The sequence below is a fragment of the Megascapheus bottae genome, chromosome 2 (genome assembly GCF_031878675.1).
Source record: "Megascapheus bottae isolate mThoBot1 chromosome 2, mThoBot2.hap1, whole genome shotgun sequence".
NCBI lineage: Eukaryota > Metazoa > Chordata > Mammalia > Rodentia > Geomyidae > Megascapheus > Megascapheus bottae.
In genome coordinates this window covers 41,282,919-41,305,298 of record NC_143510.1, presented here as the reverse complement: position 1 = coordinate 41,305,298, position 22,380 = coordinate 41,282,919, and the positions used below count along the sequence as shown (strand labels likewise).

General features: G+C 40.4%; 1 protein-coding gene and 1 long non-coding RNA gene across 4 annotated transcripts in view; one reads left to right on the top strand and one right to left on the bottom strand.

Annotated features, from left to right (window-relative positions):
• Positions 1-22,380, bottom strand: part of Pdzrn4 (PDZ domain containing ring finger 4) — a 327,296-nt gene that overhangs the window by 21,726 nt on the left and 283,190 nt on the right. The window lies entirely within an intron of this gene.
• The window catches only part of LOC150066707 (uncharacterized), a 507,115-nt gene that overhangs the window by 478,174 nt on the left and 6,561 nt on the right, over positions 1-22,380 (top strand). For both annotated transcript variants that reach the window (XR_016533582.1, XR_016533583.1), the window contains exons 3-4: positions 1,801-1,964; positions 3,534-3,640. This is a non-coding gene — a long non-coding RNA (uncharacterized LOC150066707). The remainder of the gene's footprint in view (positions 1-1,800; positions 1,965-3,533; positions 3,641-22,380) is intronic.

Here is a 22,380-nt window from a genome sequence, read left to right as displayed (position 1 = left end):
CTGCCTGATGGTGAAGATACTCTAATGAAATGGTCTAAGAAGTGATGCATGATAAACAGTAATAGAAGAGGATGAAGAATCCTTTCAACTAGATAGACTAGCAAATGGTGACATGACTTGACACCAGCAATAAAAATGCACACTCCAAGAACAATCTCCTCAAAACTAGCAGCAATTAATGCTCTCTGCACATAGTTTTGTGTTCTTTGTGCTGTTGAGGGAAGAGTTGGGGAAGGGGGTAGACAAGCTGAGAGAGGGTGATGACAGTCACAATAGTCAATACCTAGGTGTGAAAATTGAGCCAGGAAACTCAGGGGGAGAAGAGCTGGGAGAGATGGGGAGAAAGTTGCACTATAAATTGACATATTGGGTTGAAACATCTGCAGAACTATTTGAAGATATTTAAGAAATGACAGAAGCTTCTAAAGTCTAAGATGTATAAGGAAACATAAGCCTTCCATAAAGAATGATTAACATTAGGACTTTTAACTACAGCTGCTCATTTGCCTTGATTTAAATCTGAAATCCACTAATGTTCACTGTCCTATCAACTGATGGAAGAAACAAAGTATCAATACTTCCAGAACATATTTGCAGAGGAAGCACTTATTTTTGGAAGTGTTTTCTCAGTGACCTTGGTGTCTGTTTTACAAGATTTGAGTGCATTCTTCTCTTCTCATTTCTATTGATATCCTCCATTTCTAAGACTGAGTTCTATACCAAAAATCAAAGCATATTCAAGAAACACATGCAAAAAAAAGATCCAGAGGTCAAATTAACATTTCAAACTTGTATACCTAATCTTGTTTTTCAGTATGCTCTTTTTTGAGGAGCTGGAAAGGACAGGTTGTGTGACCTAGGCAGGCCTTGATTAAGTGGTCTCCTTGCCTCAGTTCTTAAACTCACTCTTTTTTGGAGTCACATGACATGCTCTCCTGTTTATAACCTGCCTTTGCAAGTAGGTGCTATTTGACGAGGCATCAAGATAATTGCTATCTGGAAAAGATCATTATTTAAAAAAAAACACTGTAGGAGCCAGGAGTTTGGCCTAGTGGTAGAGTGCTTCCCTACCATGCAGGAAGACCCAGGTTTCATTCCTCTGTACCACATATACAGAAAAAGGCTGGAAGTGGTGCTGAGGCTCAAGATCTAGCCTTGAGAAAGTCCAAGGACAGTGCTCAGGCCCTGAGCTCAAGCCCAGGACTGGCAAAAAAAATCACTTTAGGATGAGAGAGAATGATGACAGGAGTAACACTGAGGAAGATGCATGGTATTCATGAACAGACATATTAAACTGAAACCCCTTTTGTGGAACCACATAAATAAATATTTTAAAAACAGGAGCTAGCGTGGCCCAGTTCATACTTACAAAGGTGGAAACTACAAAGCCTTCATACAAAGTACTAAATGTATAATGGTAAGATTTCATACAAAGTACTGAACATATAATGGTAAGATCTCAGACGGAGAGCCGGTTCAGATTGTTTAGATCCCATAGACCACTGAATGACTCCCAAGTGCATTTCTTAAGAATGTCTTCCATCTTCCTTATTCCCTATTGGTACACTGAAACATAACACTCTAGAATCAAAGTTCCTTTAATTCCTTAAAAGCTTATGCACTGCAAAGGTGGCTTTTCAGTCTTTGATGATGTGAGAGGAATTCTCCCCCATAGGCTTAATTAAGTATTCCCTCCACAGCACATGTGCCCCCACTCCCTGACTCCTGAAGAAACTACCTCCTGGTAATTCAGAATGTTTTTCCTAACAACTTTCATAGCTTTTTTTTTTCTGCCACTAGGAAGCTGTTTGATGAAGAACATTAAAGTGGAATGCTACCTGCATGCATTTTCTCCATGGAGATGATTCATGGGCATAGACAAATCAAAGCTGAGCCCGGGTGGACAGCAGTGCTAACCTCCTGTAAGTCACATGAGAGTGGTTGGAAACAGTGTTACACATGAGGTGAGACAACATTCATTTTGACGGAAATATGCTTTGAGATGCTAGGTTCCAGGAAAAAATGTGAAGTCTACTTAAAAATATATAATCAAACTGCGGTGTCTAATCCTGCGAGGAAAGCATTGCATGTAGATTGATGATATAGTAGAAAAGTATATTTAGAAAAGCATCCCTCTGATCATTAAAAGAAATTTGGGTGTCTGTGTGCCTGGGGTGGATCTTCAATTCTTGGTCCCATGCCCTCTTTTAGCTCTACCACTGGAGCCATCATAGCTTTACTTCTACTACCTTTTTATCTGGTTAGTTGGAGATAGAGAATCTCTTGGATGTGTTTGCCTCAGCTAACTTTAACTTTAAACCTTGATCTTCAGTTCTTTGTCTCCAAAGTAGCTGGATTACAGGTGTGAGCCACTGGTGCCTGGCTAAGAAAGGGATTATTTAACAGTGAGTTACCATCTTACCCTAAACAGAATAGATTTGAGGGAAAAGACAAACTGCAAATGAGAATGTAGAGTAAGGGATACTCCCAAACATCATCAACAATGCAAATTTGTACATACATTATGGAAATTGGCATTGTGGTTTCTCAGAATGAGTGAGAACTATGCATAAAATCCAGCAGTCCCACTGCTGGGTATATATGGAAAAGATAGGAATTCAGTATGTCAGGGAGACATGGATTTAGTACTACCCACAGTAGACTAGATATGGAATTACCCTGACTTTCCACTGATGAGTGACAGGATAAAGCAAATGTAGTTAATATATACATGATGAAACATTACTCAGCCATAGCAATGAAGTACTTTCATCTGCAGCAATATGGATATAACTGAAGACCATTATGTTATATAAGCCACACATAGGCCAACAGACAGCATCTGTGTTCATTCATATGTGGAAGGCTTGCGGAAAAGGAGAAAGGGTGACTTGCAGATACCAAAGTGCACTTAAAAAGGAGGAATAATTTCTAATGTTCATTAGCACAGTACATTAACAAAAATTCCCTACTTCAAAATAGACAGGATTTTTAATATGCCCAAGACAAATGATAAATGCCCAAGGTGATTGCATGGTGATGTGGCAAACTCTGATCATTGTACATTATCTATATATACTCACTGTACCCCATAAATGTACACAATTCATATAATTAAAATATGTATATTAAAAATGGGATGGAAAGCCAGGCAATGGTAACCATCTATAATCCTAGGTGCACAGGAACAAAGATCTAAGGATCATGGTTCAAAACCAGCCTGATCAGGAATGGCCATGAGATTCTTCTCTTCAATGAACTGCTCAGAAAGAGCCAGAAATGGTGCTACTGGCTCAAGTGGTAGAGTGCTAGCCTTGAACCAAAGAACCTTGAAGAAAGTGCCTCAGGCCCTGAGTTCAAGCCTTAGGACTGGCCAAAAAAAAAGGGATTTGGATATAAGGTGATCTACAGTGATATGGAATGTACAGTTGAGTCTAAGGAAAATCAAAGTACTTCGAGACTTGGCTAAAAAGCAAACATTTTATTGATGGAGGACAAACAAAGCTTAAAGCTACCTTCTGTGATCTTTTAAGGACACCAGTGCCAGAAAAGAAGTAAAAGTATTCATAACCAGACAGTGCTTCTTAAAAGTGAAGACTCGGAATAGATAAGTTGCTTGGTTGTAACAGGCAGCTATCAGGTAAGGAGCTCTGTATCTTTATTTTTGTCTCACTGATTTTCTTGGTTTTCATTTACTAAACAATATGTGTGCTTTTACCCATGTGGTTACCATCTATTACTGCATACATTTTGTAATGTTGATTAGTAACTAGTGAAATGCCATGATTGTCTCAAGAAAACATCTATTTAAAAAGAAATAAAATGAAGCTGTGAAAACTTGAACCCCTACAACTAAAGGAAGTCTAAATAGCTACTATGAAAATCGTGCTTCAGAATATAAACCAGGTATCTTACTAAAATAAAACATCTAACATCATAATCATTTCTGGCTCACACACCTCACATCCAGACAACATTCATAACAAGGTATTACAGCAGTAACTAAGTCCCTTGTTATTTTTTAATTTTTGTTTTGTTTTGGTTGAGGAAGAAAACACTTGAACCTAAGGCCTTGAGTTTTTACTTGGCTTTTTCCACCCAAGACTGGTGCTCAACCACTTAAGCCACACATATACTTCTGACTTTTGCTGGTTAACTGAAGACAGTTGTCTCCAGGATTTGTCTGCCTGGGCTGGCTTTAAACTTTGATCCTCAGAGCCCAGCTTCCTGAATAGCTGGGATTATAGGGCTGAACTACTGACACCCAGCCAAAGTCACTTGTCTAGAGGAAAACTAAAATGGTCAGTATGTGAGAAATAGTTCATGCATTTTGTGCATTACTTCCCTGTACCAACCAGAGACCAGGCCAGGAACATAAAGACAAATCCAAGTCAAAAGCAAATGAGAAAAGGGAACTTTTGTTCAGATTAGAAGATTTCTGTCATAAATACATTTGGCTTGTTCTACCTTTTGAGGAGATCACAATATTTTTATGCCATCATTTGGCTTACCTTTGCAAGAACCCATTAAACCAAGGTTTTTCAGTTGACCCTGGAATTTTGAGTAAATCTGAAATGTATCACTTATTAGCTTTTGCAGGGCACTGCTAACGACCCACAGCCATTTGTGTTGACATGTCATCCCTGGTAAGTTAGCTTTTGAGAAATCTCCATCTACATAGCTTAATGGACCATAAAGGATGTGCAGGAATTCATTCAATGTCATTTCAAAGTTGCTTTATTTTTAAAAGAGCCATTTTAAGCATTCCATAAACTGAATATGTCCTCACATGGTGTGCACACACACCTGTACTGAGGCTTGAATTTTGAGCTTTACACTCTTAGTCTTACTTTTTATTTTTTTCTTCAATCCTGGTGCTCTAACACTTGAGCCACAGTGCCACTTATGGCTTTTTTTCCATATATTTTTATTGTAATTAATAGAAGGGTTATAGGATATTTGCCAGATAGATGGTGCATTAATTCCCATACATTGATACCCTTTCACATGTCTTGGTCCCCATTTCCCTCCCCCCCACCTCCACCCTTCATCTTGTTTTCCCCCGTTCCCTATCCAATTTCAGATAACCAAATACACTTACGGCTTTTTAGTGGTTCTCTATTTCATTACAAGGAAAAAGTCCACCATTCTTTTGTTCTCTTCCTGTACTGTATCAATTGAGGAAAAGTCCACTGTATTTAATCCTTCACATTCATTTCCTTGAATTCATGCCTGAGCAACTGTGTGGTGCTAGAGGGAAAATGCACAGCTTGATATGACACCCCATGGGTCTCAGGTGGGCGGTCATTGCTGCTGCCAATCACACTATACTCTCCTAGTCAAGTTCCTTCTGCTTTCTTAGTCTAAACCACACAAACCACAGTGCTAATGTTCTGTTTCTTCACCAAAATTCCAATAGAAAGTGGCCATGATGACTCTGTTCATTGCACTCTAAGATCTCATGATTATTCTCCAGATTATCAGAACCTCAGCTTCCCCTTCTTCCTGCTGGTATTTCATAGCCTTCTCTCTGCCCTTGCCTACCAAGCAGCCTTTCCTGCACTTTGCCAACAGCAGAGGAACCATGACATGGAAACTACTGGGCTTTTTCTTCATTGGATATGTCAGTCTCTAGGCAACTCTGTCTATGCTTTAGCTGTCTGTCCAGCACAATGAAATCAAGTTTTCTATCCAATCCTGGGTAAACATCTCCTTTATTTCTCAATAATTGCTCATAGAACTTATTCTTCTTCTTTTCTGTTTTCTTTTAGTGTATATTATATCAAGAAATTTGATTGTGATATTTCCATACAGGCACATAAGATCAAATTTACTCCCTCCCTTGTTCTCTTCCTCTAATGGTTTTCACTGCCCCCTCCTCACTCACTGCTGACTGTATTTAGTGACTCATAGGGACTGGGCTCAGAGGAAACCCAGAAAAAGAGCCTTCAGTAATGGAACTGACTCTAGTACACACTAAGCAGACACATTTCAAGAAGAGAAGCAAAGTATAGATACTGATATAACATGACAAGCCAAATGCTGATACTCATGCCTGTAATCCTAGCTCCTCAGAAGACAGATCTGAGAATGAAGGCTCAAACCCAGCCTGGGCTGGAAAATCCATGAGACTTATCTCTAATTAATGAGCAAAGAAGCCAGAGTGGAGCTGTGGCTAAAGTGGAAGAGGCAGTTGTGAGTGAAAAAGTAAGAACACAAGCTAAGACCCTGAATTGAACTCCCATTACTGGCACAATTATTTTGCATGTCCTATCTGACAAGCTAGAAGTACTTAGCATGTGTGAAGCTAAGAACTAAAAATTGACTGGGTTGAGGAGTCATGGTGAGGAGACCTGTAAGGGCCAGATCATGGAAAGACAACACTATATTAAATTTTGTTAGCTGTCATTGTGACAAAATACATGAGGTAATCAAGTTTCCCACATTTCATTCACCATCACTTGACCTTGTTTCTTTAAAGGGACCTACAACAGCATAGTCCACCATAGCAGGAGAATGTAGTAGAGCAGATTTGTTCATCATATGGTGGCCAGGAAGCAAAGAGACTGGAAGTGATGAGGCTCCCTTCACAGGCAGAACTCTACTGAATTAACTTCGATCCATTAAGCCCCACTCCCTAGAGTTCCATGAGCTGTGTAACAGACATTTGTCACATGGGCCTCTGGAGGACAAGATTCAGCAAGCAGTTGCAAAAAAGCTGAAGGGAAGCCAGGTCCCACGCCTGTAATCATAGCTGTTCAGGAATCTAAGATCTTAGGATCACAGTTCAAATCCAGCCGGAGCAGGAAAGTCCAAGAGACTTTTTAGTGGTTAATTGGAGGTAAAAGCCAGAAGTGAAGACCCATCCTTGAGAGAAAAAGCTAAGGACTGACAATAAGGTCCTGAGTTCAATCCTAAGTACTGGTATGTGCACACACACACCACGTGGAAAAGGGATAAAATACTCTGTCAGTTTAGAAAAATGGCTTCTGCAGCATGTCAGTGGTGAGGTAGAAGGTAGGAAAGCCTATGGGAAATGGTATCCCTTCAGATAAGGGAAAGCAAAACATAATTACTAGTCCTTTGTGGGAAGCGGCACACGGACCTGGCGGCCATACCTCCACTTCCTGGAATGGGGGTCTGACGCAATCAGGCGTGGCTGCCCATGCGCCCCTACTGCTTAGCGGAAGCCTGCGCTGTGCATGAGCGGAAGCGTGCTGGCCTCCATCTTGCTGCGTGATCGAGCGAGTGCCAGGTGCATGTACTGTGGGTGGCAGGAGATGATTGGTGGAGTGTTTGAGGCGCCTATTCCTATTGGTGGGCTTGTACATATACACCCGGAGTAAGGAGGAAAGAGAGGAGAACCAGGAGAAGAAAGAAGCTTCTTGCAACCTGTATCGTGTGTCGGATCCTTGCGGGCGAGGGTCGGAGCGCAATAGTCCTTAAATATAATTACTATTGTTAATGTATGAAATGGGAATAAATCAGGTCCGGAGAGAGTCACTGACCCAGAGTCACACAGTAAGCTTAGGAAGGGGCCCTGCTGCACACCCTAGTGTCTGCTTCCTCTAGTCACATACATTCCATCCTCCACGCCCTTTCTGAAGCCATGCTCTTAAACTTCCTTGAGATTTCTGTGAGGATGTGTAACAACTTCCCAGTAACCCCAACTACCTATTTCTTTGTTTAATTAGCAAATTTGGATTTTATGATGATGTTTAGGTCTTCAATTATGTTTCCTCCACTACTGTAAAAGTAGGCATTTGGCTTCTATATGTACTGTTTTATTTTCCAAATGTTACTTACGAAGAAGACAAGCAGTTTGGTTCTTTGAAGTGGTGCTTTATCTTCCTTTTATTTTGTCATCCTATCCTTCACCTGGCACTGAGAGCTTAAGAGAAGACTCACATGTATTTGCTGGAGGAGTCATGTGACATAGTAAGGTTGAGTATAAATTATAATTGCTGTGGCTACACTTGGGACTGCCATATAATTGTATTAGATTAAGTAGAATTCCCTTAGAAAGCTGTACAAACAGGTAGATATGAGTTAGTCTCATAATCTCCTCCAACAAGAAAAGTGAGCAGTGAATGAATTATAAAGATAAAGCAAATAATAGGGGAAAATCACTGATTACTGTGAAAATGAAGCAAATAATCTAAAAATTGCCTGCTCTGAGAATCTTTCTGGCAGATTCAGCTTTCACTTATCCACATTTTGCACTTGACATTTTTTCAGTATCCTCTATAGGGCTTTGGAAAGCTCCTCTGTATTAAACACCATGCTAAATGTTTTGTGAAAAATGGCTCATTTAATGTTATCAAAATCTATCCCATAATATAGTACAGGGTTGTTACTTCTGGCCCAGCCAACATCCATTTACTTTTTTTTTATTAAATAGAACCCTAAATTTTCATTACAGAATTATATCATCTCTTCCAGCACCTGTGTCTGCTTAGGAGTGAGTATATATTCTAGACATTAGCCAGTCAGACCATTTGATTTCTGTGCTGTAGTGAGCCATTACTTCCCCATCCCATCCCCTTTGTCTCCAGGTGACAGACACTTGCTCAAACAGGTCCATGTAACCAACTTCAGACCCAGACAACAAACTTGCAAACAGGTGCAATTCAGCCACTCTTTGACTCCACCCTACCCTGCACCCTACTTAAGTCCCCCCACCCCGCCATATTACTGACTCTCAAGTCACTGTGCTATCCCTTCTTCTCAACTTCCCATTATAGTTCATATGGTCTGCTGAGTTTTCACTCTGATATTTCTTTGTTCTAACACACTTATGACTCAGTTGCCTAACAATTAGTTCCAGTTCACCTCTATCAGAATCAAGACCAGGACTTCCATTTAAACTGCTGGGTAAAGAATGCTTGTCTTTGCTGCTGTTCTTCAAATTGTATGAATGCACATTTGGAAAAACTTAGTTTACTGTTTTTTGGTTGGTTGTGAGGCTTGAACTTGGCCTGGGCACTGTTCTTGAGCTCTCCAGCTCAAGGCTACAGCCCTACCAGTGAACATAGTGCTACTGCCCATTTTCTAGTGGTTAATTGGAGATAAGAGTCTCTAGGTCTTGGGGCCGGGAGTTTGGCCTAGTGGTAGACTGCTTGCCTAGCATGCACGATGGCCCAGGTTCGATTCCTCGGTACCACATACATAGGAAAAAGCCGGAAGTGGTGCTGAGGCTCAAGTGGTAGAGCTCTAGCCTTGAGAAAGTCCAAGGACAGTGCTCAGGCCCTGAGCTCAAGCCCAGGACTGGAAAAAAAAACTCTCTAGGCACTTTTAGTGCTAGGAGGCTGGGTTTGAATTGTGATCCTCAGATTTCAGCCTGCTGAGTAGCTACAATTACAGGTATGAACCACCATGTCCTACCCAACCTTTTTGTTTAAGGAGATAAAAGCTAAAGGCTGGAAAAAGAGCCTGGGGCATCATTTGAGCCTCCAGAATCAATTACATTGGTAACAGCAAACACTGAGGTTTTAGGAGAGACAATGAAACTTTGTAAGCATTTGTTTTGGTTCTTGTGTGTTGTTTATAGGCTAGTTGTACCAGATTATGATCGATAATGTTAATTTCATTTTGACTGTTCTGATACTGTGTCCTGAGCTCAGGGTTCGGGCACTGTTTCTTAGCTTTCTAACTCAGGGCTGGCAGTCCACCACTTGAGCTACACCTCACTTTTTTCCCCAAGTTAATTGGAGATGAGTTTCAGGAAGTTTTCAGTTTGGGCTCACTTTAAATGGGGATCCTCAGATCTCTTCCTCCTGTGCAGCAAGTCTTCACTCTTTACTGTTTTCCAACATGTGTCACGTATACACCCAGGCTGACCTGGGCCACTGTGCTATTCACACTTCCTGCTTTGTGAGACAGCACATGTGCTCCACCATGCCTAGCTGTTTATTGCTTGAGATGGGGTGAGGGGGAGAGTCTCCTGAACTTCTTGGCAAGGCTGGCCACATGAACCACAGCTGTCCATGTAATTGCCTTCCACATCACTAGGCCTACAGGTCTGAAACCCTGGACCCCGATCTGCCCTCCATCTTGCATAAATGAAAGGAACTTACCCACAATTGACTGGTAACATAGCAGCTGAACTAGACAAAAATAGGCCCTCTCTCATTTAATGGCTCTTTCCTGTTATCTTGCCAATTCTTCTGTTACTTATTCCCATGTGGGGGAAGGCTTGGGGCACAGGGAATGGTGTGCTGGGGAGATGGGGTAAGCACTCAATAGAATGAGGTACTGAAGGAGGCAAGCTCAAGCTCCCAAGAGAGAGGGCCGAGACCGAGCACCTGGTGCTTGCTGGAGAGAAAGACTTGAACTGAAATTTGCTTGTTTTTTTTTTTAAAGCATCTTTTAAAACCCTTAGGAATTTAAAGAGAAGAAAGAGCTCCCCAAACTTTTCCACCAAAGCCCCTGTGTGTTCTGTGTGAGAGGCTCACATGGCAGTAGTCAGCTCAGTATGCTGCTCTCCCCTGTCTATTCCTCATCACATGTCAACTGCCTTTGCTTTGAATTACTGAAAGTAGCTTTGCCCAACAGGCATGAACAGCATTGCTTTGATATTAGCTATGCATTTCTTGAAAAGCAAACAGTGGGAAAGGTCAGGCAGCCCCGTGGCCCCCACTGTCTCTGATTCCTTGCTTGTGTTCCCTGGGCTCACCTCCAGTGTGCTTTTGAGCTGGTCATGTGTTCAGCAAAGGACATCCGCTGGAGAGATGCTAGCTAGGGTGCAGAGCATGGGTTTTGCAGTAACAAAACATCTTAATGAGGAAGGTATTCACTTGTGGATGGTGAAGTATCGGAACAAAACAGCACAATATCCCTGATAACCAATATTTGAAAGATAAGGATTTTTTAAAAGTCTGGCACAAAAATGGAATAAATGGCTTACCCCTTTTGAGAGGAAATCTAGATGAGGACAAAGAGTTATAGGGGTATAATCTAAAATAAATGCAAGAAGGTCAATATTTAATTTAGGTAGAACTGAATATATGATCCAACTGGCACACTGTTTAATAGCGGGTAGACTTACTGTCAGACTGAGCTAAGATTTAACAACAAAAAAAATCTGGGATACAGTAACAAAAAAACAACTCTTTTCATTTAAATGTAGAGATTAATCTACCTTGATCAGATGATAATCCACATAACACGTTTCTTGTGGCACTTATGTACTAATAAGTTTTTCTTTGCATAAATGAAATATGGATGCAGGGTCTAACTAGTGCCCTCTCTTGGTGGATGGGGAGATGGAATTCCCTTCCCCACCCCACCCCCAGGTGATAGGTGCCTGAACTCCAGATGGAGTGGGGACTTGGACATTGGTTCTGGGACCTGTACCATGAATTTGCAAGACTCTTGAACTTTGAGCTCCCTGTGGCCCTACCTCCTGATCACCTGCTTAGACCTCCACCATGGTGCTCAGCCTCGGTCACCACGGCACCCCTCTTCACCTCACCATTAGCGTTGATCTGGTGTGCTGAGATGAGTTTCTGTGCTCTGATACCCTCATGGCACAGTTTCCTAAGAGTACTAAGTGCACTGCAGGCTATCAGATTTTTTTTGGGGGGGGGGGAACATGCATCCACTCACAGTCACTGGTTTTCTAATGAAGAGTCCCAGTTCAACCTCTTAAAATGTGGCATCTGTATCTTACAATCAAATTCCCATATAACGTAACAGGCAGGTAATAATGGGTCAGGCTTGTGTATTCTCCCCACTTGAGAAGTCAGAGGATTGAGATTTGAGGCTAGCCTGGGTATGAAAGTGACAGCGGGCATAGTGGTATACTCCTGTGATCCTAGCTATGGGAAAAACATAGCATAGTAATATGAGCCTGTGATTCTAGCAATGCATGACAAACATAAGTATGAGAATTCACAGCCTAGACTGCCTAGGGATAAACTGACAGAGTACCCCCAAAAAAAGCACAAAGTGGCTAGAAATATGGCTCAGAAGTATTGTCTGCCTTGCAGTGGTGAGGCCCTGAGGTCAAACCATAGTGTTATAAATAAAAATTAGATGAATGAGGCAGGTAGGTAGGTAGGTCCATATGTATGTAGATAGGGAGAAATGGAGTAACGTAACTTCTCAGACTTTCACAGTGCAAACATGATTTAGAATAAACCTGTGTTTATTCTAAGCACATTAAGTAAAAAACAAAAACCTTTCCATATTATACTTTTTACAGTCAACACTTAGGAGATATTAGCTAAGATTGCATGAAATAATGACTTAAATTTTCTTCACACTGTACTAGGACTACCTGATAACATGTTATTTTTCCCCTAAAATCTAATGCTCAGTAAGAAACTTAATATACAAGATTAATATTTAAAGAAGCCTAATGATATTTTCTGACTAGTGCCACAGTGTATAATACCAGTACATTTCCTTTTAAATACATCTTGAATGATCACTTGCAATAGGCTGATCCTGAATGCATGCATGTTTTCTGGGGGTTTTTTGCCAGTCCTGGGCTTGAGCTCAGGGACTGAGAACTGTCCTTGGACTTTCTCATGGCTAGAGCTCTACCACTTGAGCCACATATAATTTCCAGCTTTTTTTCCTATGTATGTGGTACCGAGGAATTGAACCCTGGTCTTTGTGCATGCGAGGCAAGCACTCTACCACTAGGCCAAACTCCCGGCCCTGCATGCATGTTTTCGTGCTTGATTGTGTAGTTTGTCATTGACCATCCTTGAAACTCTCCAAAGAACTGTCTTGATAGCAAACATTCTACGTGCCTCAAAAAAATTTATGTTGCTTCTCTTGAGGGGGGGTAACTGCTCTTTTTAACATTAATTTTAGTTTTTATATAGGGGCATGTGTGTGTATATGCCAGTGCTAGGGCTTAAATTTAGGGCCTTGCTCTCTGCTTGGCTTTTTTTGCTGAACTGCCTGAACAATAGCACCTAGAGTTTGCTGGTTAAATGGAGATAAGACTCACTGGTTTGCCTGCCTGCAATGACTTCAAAACCTTAGCCTCCTGAGGAGCTAAGATCTCTTGTTATTTTTTAATGCCAGTCTATTACAATAAATAAAATGCATCACATCTTTATTGGCTTGGCAATAAAATTCTAATAGCATGTATTCAAACCAATTAGCAGACCTGAATATCTCCTGATCTGATGAATGAGGGAAGCAGAGTCCACATTTATCTATTTCACACATGGAGCATCGAATGCCAGACTGAGAGACACCCCAGCCTGTGTTGACACAACAGAAATTTGTCAATCCTCCATGGAGCTTGTATGTGAAAAGCCATTCAGGAACTTCTCTAGAATGTATTATTAAGGAAACATAAAGGGAAGATTAACAAAGAAGCAGAAGAATAGGAAATAAATAACCCTGTTGACAAGGTGAATTCTATTTCTATCAGCTGGTTACTGGGACGAGAAACAGACTCTTTTAATGAGGCCCTGGCCATTGCAAGTCTTTTCTAAGCTATCTCAAACTATGGGTCTGAGGAGCTTTGCCTGTGGTTCTGTTAACAGGAAGGGTAACATAGTCATAATACTGTTAAGATCCTGCTAATGCAGTAGTATTTGTGTCACAGTTTTTCCCATTCCTTTTTTATTTGCTAAATCAGATTTTGTTATTGTTCGAGACTGGGTCTTACTGTGGATACTATAAACATTACGGAAGCTTGCTGATCTTTTATCAGACAGAAGGTAATGAATAAATTTGTTTTTACTAGAAATTGTTGATTTAAAACAAAACTTAAGAAAAGTAATTTCAATCAGTGGGTTGAACAGCAGAAGCCAAGCAAACAATGTTATAATGCTGTGCCATTGTATGTGAGAAAGAAACTAGCCAAGTAGGTCCTGAGCCTGTGAAGAATACAGAAAACTGCTTAATGGAATAGGATCTTTGAAAAATGCAAGAATGAGATAATAAGAGTCAAAGATCAGGCCATGAGCCAGGTACTATAGGTGGCTCATGCCTGTAATCCTTTATATTCAAGAGGCTGACATCTGAGGATCACTGTTTCAAGCCAGCCTAGACAGGAACGTCTCTGCAATTCTTATCTCCAATTAACCCAAGGCTAGCAAGAAGCTAGAAGTTAAGGTGTGCCTCAAGGTAGAGTGGCAGCCTTGAAGAAAGGGTCAAGGGAGAATACGAGACCCTGAATTCAAGTCCCAATTCTGTCAGCGCCCCTCCCCAAAGAAAAAAGAACAGTGAATAGTCAATTTGTGAATGTGCAATTATGACAGTCTTTAAAAGGAGTTATTTCATTCTTCAAAAAAATTCTCATTCTAAACCTCAGTTGCTTTCATGAGCAAAGTGCAGTCAGACTTTGCCACCACAGCCGAGGGTCCCCAGTTGGTAGCAGAGCCAGAGTGCCCCATGAGCTTGGACTCCCTGATTCCTCACAAACCCTATCTTCTTCCCCAGCACTTGCCCTTCCCTGACCTGATCACCATGGAGCCAGCCCAGTTTTCACGTCTTTAGGGCATAGGTGTGTGGGTGTGGCTGTGCTTGTACTGGTCCTGAGCCTTGAACTCAGAGCTTAGGCACTATCCATGAGATTTTTCTCTGAAGTCTGGTGTTCTACCACTCTCACTCTACTTCCAGCTTTTTTTTTTTCAGTAAACTGGGGACCAGAATCTCACAGCCCAGGCTGGCTTTGACTGGTGATCCTTAGATCTCATCCTCTGGACTAGCAAGGATTACAGACGTGAGCCACCAGTGTCTGGCTTCTAGGGTTATTTTTTACTCTCTTGCTCCAGTGTCTTGAAGATAATTGGTCATAACTTAGTAAAGGATCCTCTTTCCCACCTTCCTCTCTGTTAGTTCAGACTGACCATAGTTTTTCCTCATCTATTCTATTCCTTGAACCTATTGCAAACAGCAGTAGACTATGTCATCTCACCCCAGGCTCTTACTTGTCACCTGTTTTTTGTTGTTGTTGTTATACATATCATTCTGATGACAAAATAATGAAAACACTCAGAGGACAAATGAAAATTAGAGAATAGACAAGGAGTCAATTTTTAACATTTTTAGAGCAGTTTTAGGCTGATAAAAAATAAGCCATACCCAAACCCTTTTGCTTTAGTTATTTTTAGGCTGATAAAAAATAAGCCATACCCAAACCCTTTTGCTTTAGTTATTTTTTAGATAAAAATAGTAATTTTTTCCTGTGGTTGGCCAGGGAATTTGTATCTCCTATTTCTCCTGCATAGGTAGGTCCATAGGCATGCCTTTGCTTATTTATTTCAGATAAGATCTCACTAACTTTTTGCCTAAGCTTTCACCAGACTGCATTTCTCCAGATCTCCATTTCCAAGTGGCTGAGATTACAGGTCTGAGCCACCACGCTGGCTATAAAAAACATATGTATGAGAAGTTACAAGGTACACAGGTAACATGTCAAATCAGAAAGTTTAAAAAGATGGCAAAAGATATCTTGTGTGATTGTTGTTCTTAATATACTATGTTTTTATCTTCTCTTTTTTTGCCCTTTGGTTAATCTCATATTGTTACTTTATCTGACTTTGTTACCTGCCATATTGTATATACGTTTATTTGAAATAGAAAAGGGAAGGAGGGAAAACAATGATTGGGAAGGAAATGGGGACAAAAGCATGAGAAGGGGTATCAATGTGATACCTGCTATCTGATGAATATAACTGTAACGCCTCTATACATTATAATTATATATACATGCATACACACACACACACACACACACACACACACACACACACACACACATAGCAAATGGGATGATCTAGGAATCAGGTTCATAACCTTGAGAATATGTTTCAGGAGAGCCATTTAGTATAATTGCATGGTTATGAAGATGGAAAAACAATTTGTCACTTAAGTCAGATGCCAGTGGCTCACACCTAGCTACCCAGGAAGCTGAGATTTGAGGATCACAATTTGGAGCCGGACTAGGCAGAAAAGTCTGTGAGACTCTTATCCCCACTAAACTACCCTAAATCCCAGAAGTACAGCTGTGGCTCAAGAGGTAGAATACTAGCTTTGAGCAGAAGCTCAGGGACAATATCCAGATCTTAACTTCAAGACCCAGGATACCCTTTACCTCCCCTCAAAATATCAACAACATAAAATAATCTGTCATTTAGGCTACATACTTGAAATAACAACCTTATTTATAGATCAATGTAGTTTTGACGGAGCCTGGTCAGGATGAAGAGATAGACAGGGATGGAAAGATGATGGACAGAAAAATTAATAAATAAATCGATAGATGCCACAAGAAAGATCAAAAGAAATTTCAACATAATTGTAAATGTCTGTTCATATTCTGTAGTTGAACTAGTAGAAGCTTTCAATACATCCCGACTTGTGGTCAGTTGTTTTTAAATCCTTGTCATCTGCTCAGTGTTTCCTTCCCTTAATTCTACAAAATCGGCCTCCTCAAAAGCAAACAATGCCTTCCTCCCAAGCAAAGTAACAGTGAGTGTGCATGGCTGGTGAGCATGTGAAAATGATGAGATCTGTTTAAGGATGGTATGCCTTCAGTGGGCATTGGAGACACTATGGGAAAAAAATGAATCCAGCATCCACATTGTAACAGTGAGCTAAGCAGCTGTGGGCTTTCCTTAGTGTCGGTCTCCTTGGATCAGGCAGCTACTGATGTCAAGGGTCTAACTGCATGGAGAAAAAGATAAAGAAGATAGTGATACGCACAAAAGGCAGTGATGATCTCCACTGAGGAGGTAAGGAGGTGGGTTACAGACAGGCAGGTTCAAGATCTCTGCCTTCCCTGGGAAGATAGTCATTCACTGCAGATTTGTTGAAAGGAAAGGAGACACTGTACATTATCATTGCTCATTCAGGGTATTTTACATTTGTCATTCAAGTCTACTATCCTTGTCCAGAGAGTATACTATAGAACAGCCAAAAATAAAGAGACCCATTTCAGCTTTTTATGACACTTTAAGCATAGATAAAGGCTTCCTATTTTTCTTTCGAGTAACTCTTGACCATGACACAATGTATATGTAGTAATCTGAGCAAGCTGAGCCACTGAGACATGGCTAAATGGAAAGAAAGTGGCCACCAGAGAAAGGTCCAGCAGAGGCAAGGGTCTGCCCAGTGGAAATCAGGAGAAAGGAAATGCCAGATGTTACAAGGCAGCAATAAGGAAGTCCCAAACACATGAGACATGCTGAAGATTCCCAATCTCCTCAAAGGATATTAGGGGGTGACTGGGAGAACCTAAGAAACCTGGAAGAGTGGATGGGGACAAAAATACCATCTTGCTTTCTATGCTCTGTTTTATGTAAAGAAGGGCATGTGCTGGACAACTGGGCAGCCGTTGCTTGTGCTCTTGTAATTAACAGGGAGGAAAAAGATTGACATACAGATTTTTAACTTCTGGGCATCAAATATGGTATAATAAATACTCCGCACATGAATGCATAAGTCCAACAGAAGTCCTATAACACTACTTTTGTATCTGAGTTTAGATATTAAAAATACTATTTTTAAAAACAATAGATATGTGGTTTATTCTAACACTGCAGTAGTCTACTGGTGTCTCAGTCCAATCAGATATATCCGAATTTAACTCAGTGTCTACTAGGAGAGGCGAGTGTGTGTAAAAATGTGTGTGCAAGCAACTGGTATCCACAGTTTATAAAGAAGAACAAAACCCAAATATAAACAATAAGTCTTACATATGTGGAAATCCAGAAATAAATTCATTCTCGCTGTTTGTCTCTTTCTCCTCTCTTCTCCCTCTCTTTCCTCTCCTCTCTCCTTCTTTTTATTTTCTCTCTTCTGTCTGTCTCTGTCCAACTCTATTGCTCTCTGACACACACACACACACACACACACACACACACACACACACACACACACACGCTGCTTGAATATACATTGTACATCTCTAAAAGACTCAGAACTCCCTGGCTTAGCAAGGCCTTGGTTTCCATCACCTTAGGAAGTCTTTCTTTATGAGTGCCTCTGGCTAAAATGCACATATTCTGCAAATTACTTCTGTAATGAGCAATGGAGGGGAAAAAAACTGGAGAAAATTCAACCTAGGAAAGCCAATTGAAATGCTAGAAAATGTTTTTTAATGATGGAACCTGTTTAGGCCTGGGAAGAATTTCAGCAGGAAGACACAAAATGTATAGCAAAGAGAAAAATTTTTTTTTCTTTATGCTCCTTTAATTTTCTTTTTAAATATTTTATTGTGATTAATAGGTTACATTATATTCACCAGATAGGGAATCAATGTTTGTGAAGTTATGCACCTTCTATCTCATGACATGGTCCCCATTTCCCTCCCACCCTCCCCCTGCTTATCTTGATTTCCCCCCCTTTCCTATCCAATTAAGCACATATAAAATATATCAGATAACAAGGTGAAATATTGTAAAAATATGAGATAACCAAGGGATGGCAAAAGAGATGAGAGATAACGGTACATTAAGGACAACAGTCACTCATTACATGGCTTTTGTTTCTATATCCTGGAGGTCCTTACATTTAGTGTCATACTATTTGGCCTTATGTCTCTAGATTTTGTTCTATTGTAAATCCAAAGAGAAAAAATTTTTTAAATCAACCAAAAATTGGGCTGGGAGTTTGGCCTAGTGGTAGCGTGCTTGCCTAGCATGCATGAAGACCCGGGTTCGATTCCTTGGTACAACATACATAGAAAAAAGCCAGAAATGGTGCTGAGGCACAAGTGGTAGAGCTCTAGCCTTGAGAAAGTCCAAGGACAGTGCTCAGGCCCTGAGTTCAAGTCCAGGACTGGCAAAAAATCAACCAAAAATTGATGTAAGCTACACATAGGAGAAATGCCTGCAACCAATCAATGATAAGACTGAGAATGTCATTATTGAAAACATAGATGCTCAAGAGAAAAGCCTTGCAATTCCTTCATGTTCTGGAAAGGAAATTGTAGTTCCAAAACTACACTGTTTGCTTCATAGAAAGAATCTTCAAAAAAGTGGTTTTTACAAGAGCTTTTATCTTGTGTGATTGTTGTTCTTAATGTACTGTTATTTCTCTTTTCTTTTTTTGCCCTCATTGTTAACCTCATATTGTTACTGTATCTGACTCTGTTACCTGGTATATTGTATGTATGTTTGTTTATTTGAAATAGGAAAGGGAAGGGGGAAAATAAAATGATTGGGAGGGGATGAGGGAAAGAATGGGGACAAAAACATGAGAAGGGGTATCAGTGTGTGAGAAGTAATGCACCTACTACCTAGTGAATGTAACTGTAACCTCTCTATACATTATCCCAACCAAAAAAAAAGCACCTTTAAAAAATGGTTTGTAAAGTAAGCATTGTGGAAGCTGTGACATGGCTATATGAAAAAATGAAGTCAAGCCTGCTGTCCTTCCGGTATGTCAAACAGTGCCAAATTTTTCATTTAAAGAAAATGATCAAGATTATTTTGAGTTGCCACTGTGAATAGAAGATTGGTTAATGAGTACACAGTGGGTAGAGCCAAGTCCTGCTGTTGCTCTATTTAAATTCCAGATCTTTCCTTCCTAGCTCTCACCAGCAGTCAGTTCTCATGGATGCACATGACCACAGTTCCACTTATAAAGAAAAGAAAGCAAAAGTTGATTGTGCAGAGTGCACGCTAGACTTCTCATTGTGAAGGAGGGTGGCCTTAGAGATCCTGTTTCCTTTACAAAAGCAAAAGATGGAGGTTTAATGGCTCTCTTGTGTATTTAACCTAAGAATCCCAGCCTCTCCATTGTTTGGAGTAAAGACCTTTTCATCAAAACACTGAGCTATTATTCCTCAGACACCTATCCTAAATGAGCTAATGGACATTTTCAAATCTTAGGATTTGGCAGAGATCCCTTGAGCTTTTTTGTGCCACACAGTCTATCACCTGTTTTGCTACCTGCCTACAGAGAATTGGTCAGGTTCATGCATTCCTTTTGAGAGCAACTGAAACCCTTCAGTTGTGAAAATAGCCTAATAAAAGGGGCCGCCTTTGATATGTGGAGACTAGCCGGGAATGAACGTCTCACACAGGTAGGCACAGTCTCAGTCTGGGGGCTGTTGGGAAGGAAATAGAAAAGTCTTGGAGCGAGACAGAAGCATCCTGGAATAAACAGGCACCCCGAGCTGGCAGCTGGACTGTTACAAATAAGACTGCATGCCCTGCTCGCATCTTACTTATCAATTTTGCCATGTGACTGTCTCAACTGCCTGCAACATTTATCAAAGAGGACAAATCATGTTGAACGTCAAGTGTGCTAGAATGGCTTTGGTCAGCAATCAACTAGAAAGAAAATTGAACTCATTACCAGTAGGCTCACAGGGGAGAGACAGCAATCTAAGTCATTTATGGTGTGTGTGTGTGTGTCTGTGTGTGTGTGTGTGTGTGTGCTTGAATTCAGGACCTTGAGTGCTCTTGAACTTTTTTACTCCAGGCTGGTGTTGTACCACTTGAATCATACCTCTATTTCTGGATTTTGTTGATCAGCTTAAGAAGAGTCCCTCAGATTTAGTTTCTTATGTTGGCTTTGAACTACAATCCTCAGATCTTAGTCTCCTGAGTAGTTAATATCAAGGATATACGTCACCAATACCCATTTCATTTATGTTTATTTGTAACAGTCATCTGTTTCCTTCTTTGAACTTCTCTTTTTCCATTACCAACACATAGATTATACTTACAATTATATATGAAAATTAATATTAATCATTTTCATATCGTGCATAAACTAAAAATTGTTCTTTGTAGTTTTTTTTCTTTCTCTAATGTTGTCTTCCACATTCTTACAAAAATGTGTTTATCTGGATAACCAGTCTTTTCTCCATTATCCCTTTTCTGATCTAGAATCTACATCTTCTCATTACCTATGCAATAAAACCCTAAATGTCTCATCAAAACACAAAAGGCCTTTCATAGTCTGTTGCTGGTGGCTCACAACTGTAATCCTAGCTGGTCAGGAGGCTGAGTTGTGAAGATCATGCTTCCAGCCCGGGCGCGAAAGTCCGTGGGACTCTTATCTCTAGTAAACCACCAAAAAGCCAGAAGTGGTGTGATTCAAGTTTAGAGCAAAATAATAGCTCAGGTCTTGAGTTCAGACCCTGCAAAAAATCAAAAATCCCTAAAGGTAACTAGTTTAGTGGGACCTACTTGAAGGGCAGAATTTGGGAAAACATATATTATCAAGGACATGGTCATCTCAGAGTGTAAGAATGATAACAGCTTCATCAATTAGTACATAGTAAACAAATTGAATGTAGTCAGGTGCTGGTGGCTCTTGCCTGCAAATCATACCTTCTTAGAAGGCTGAAATCTGAGGACTGCAGTTCAAAGGCAGTTTCAGCAAGAAAGTCTTAATAGGCTCCTACTTCCACTTAACTAGTAAAAAGCAAAAAATAGAGCTATAGCTCATTGGAAAATAAAGCTCAGAAGCAGTACCCAATTGATGCCCCAGTACCAGCAGCACTTAGCTGCCCTCCACTTCCATGCATTTTTTCAGCCAAATTTCTTCCCTTCTGAATCCTTCAGCTTCTTCAGCCTGTATTGTATACTGATGCCTTCTCTGCTTTGTGTTTGCTTGCCCTAGAACATGGGCTTGTTCAAAATTCTGCTGGGGTATTACTTCCTCTCTGGTGCTCCCCAAACTGCCAGTCACATTGCCTTGTCCATCCCATGTTTTCATTTTATTCTTTTCAATGTCTTACAATGATCTAATTATGTTTGCTTTTCTTTTTCCACATTTATACCAAGAGCTCCTTAATAGAATACAGTGTCTTATTTGTTTTTGGCTTCCTAAAGCTCAGCATAGAATCTAATCGAAAATATTTACTTCCGAACTTAATGGAGTCATGATGGCTTTCAGGTAGCTGAAAGGAAAGACTCATTCTATCATATTTCAAATTATTATAAGCAAAATGTACAGTGATATAAAAGGGAAATATCTACACATTGCATTATGGGGGCTCCATGGCCTGTCTGTGTAGACATAAGGATTGGGATCCAACTGCAATTAAAAGTCTTCAGCTACTACAGGCCGAAAAGCTCTAAAATGGAGACTCAAGGCAAAGTTTGGATGGTAGTGTTTGCTTGGAACTTAAGAAGCTATGAGCCTGAGTGCTCAACCTGTAATCTTAGATCTGGCCTGCTAAGTAGCTAATAGGTTCAAAGCTATCTCAATCAGGAAAATCTGTGAGACTCTTATCTCCAATTAACCAGAAAAGCGCTAGCCTTGAGCATCAGATCTAAGGGACAGATCTCAATTTCTGAATTAAAGCCCCAGTACTGGCATAAAAGAAAAAAGGCAATGCAAATGAAACATACAGCTATTTTCATGTTAAACAGACTTCTATAAAGTGACTGAAATACAAATAGGTAAATCAAAAGATCTTGTGGACTGATTATTACTCATCCC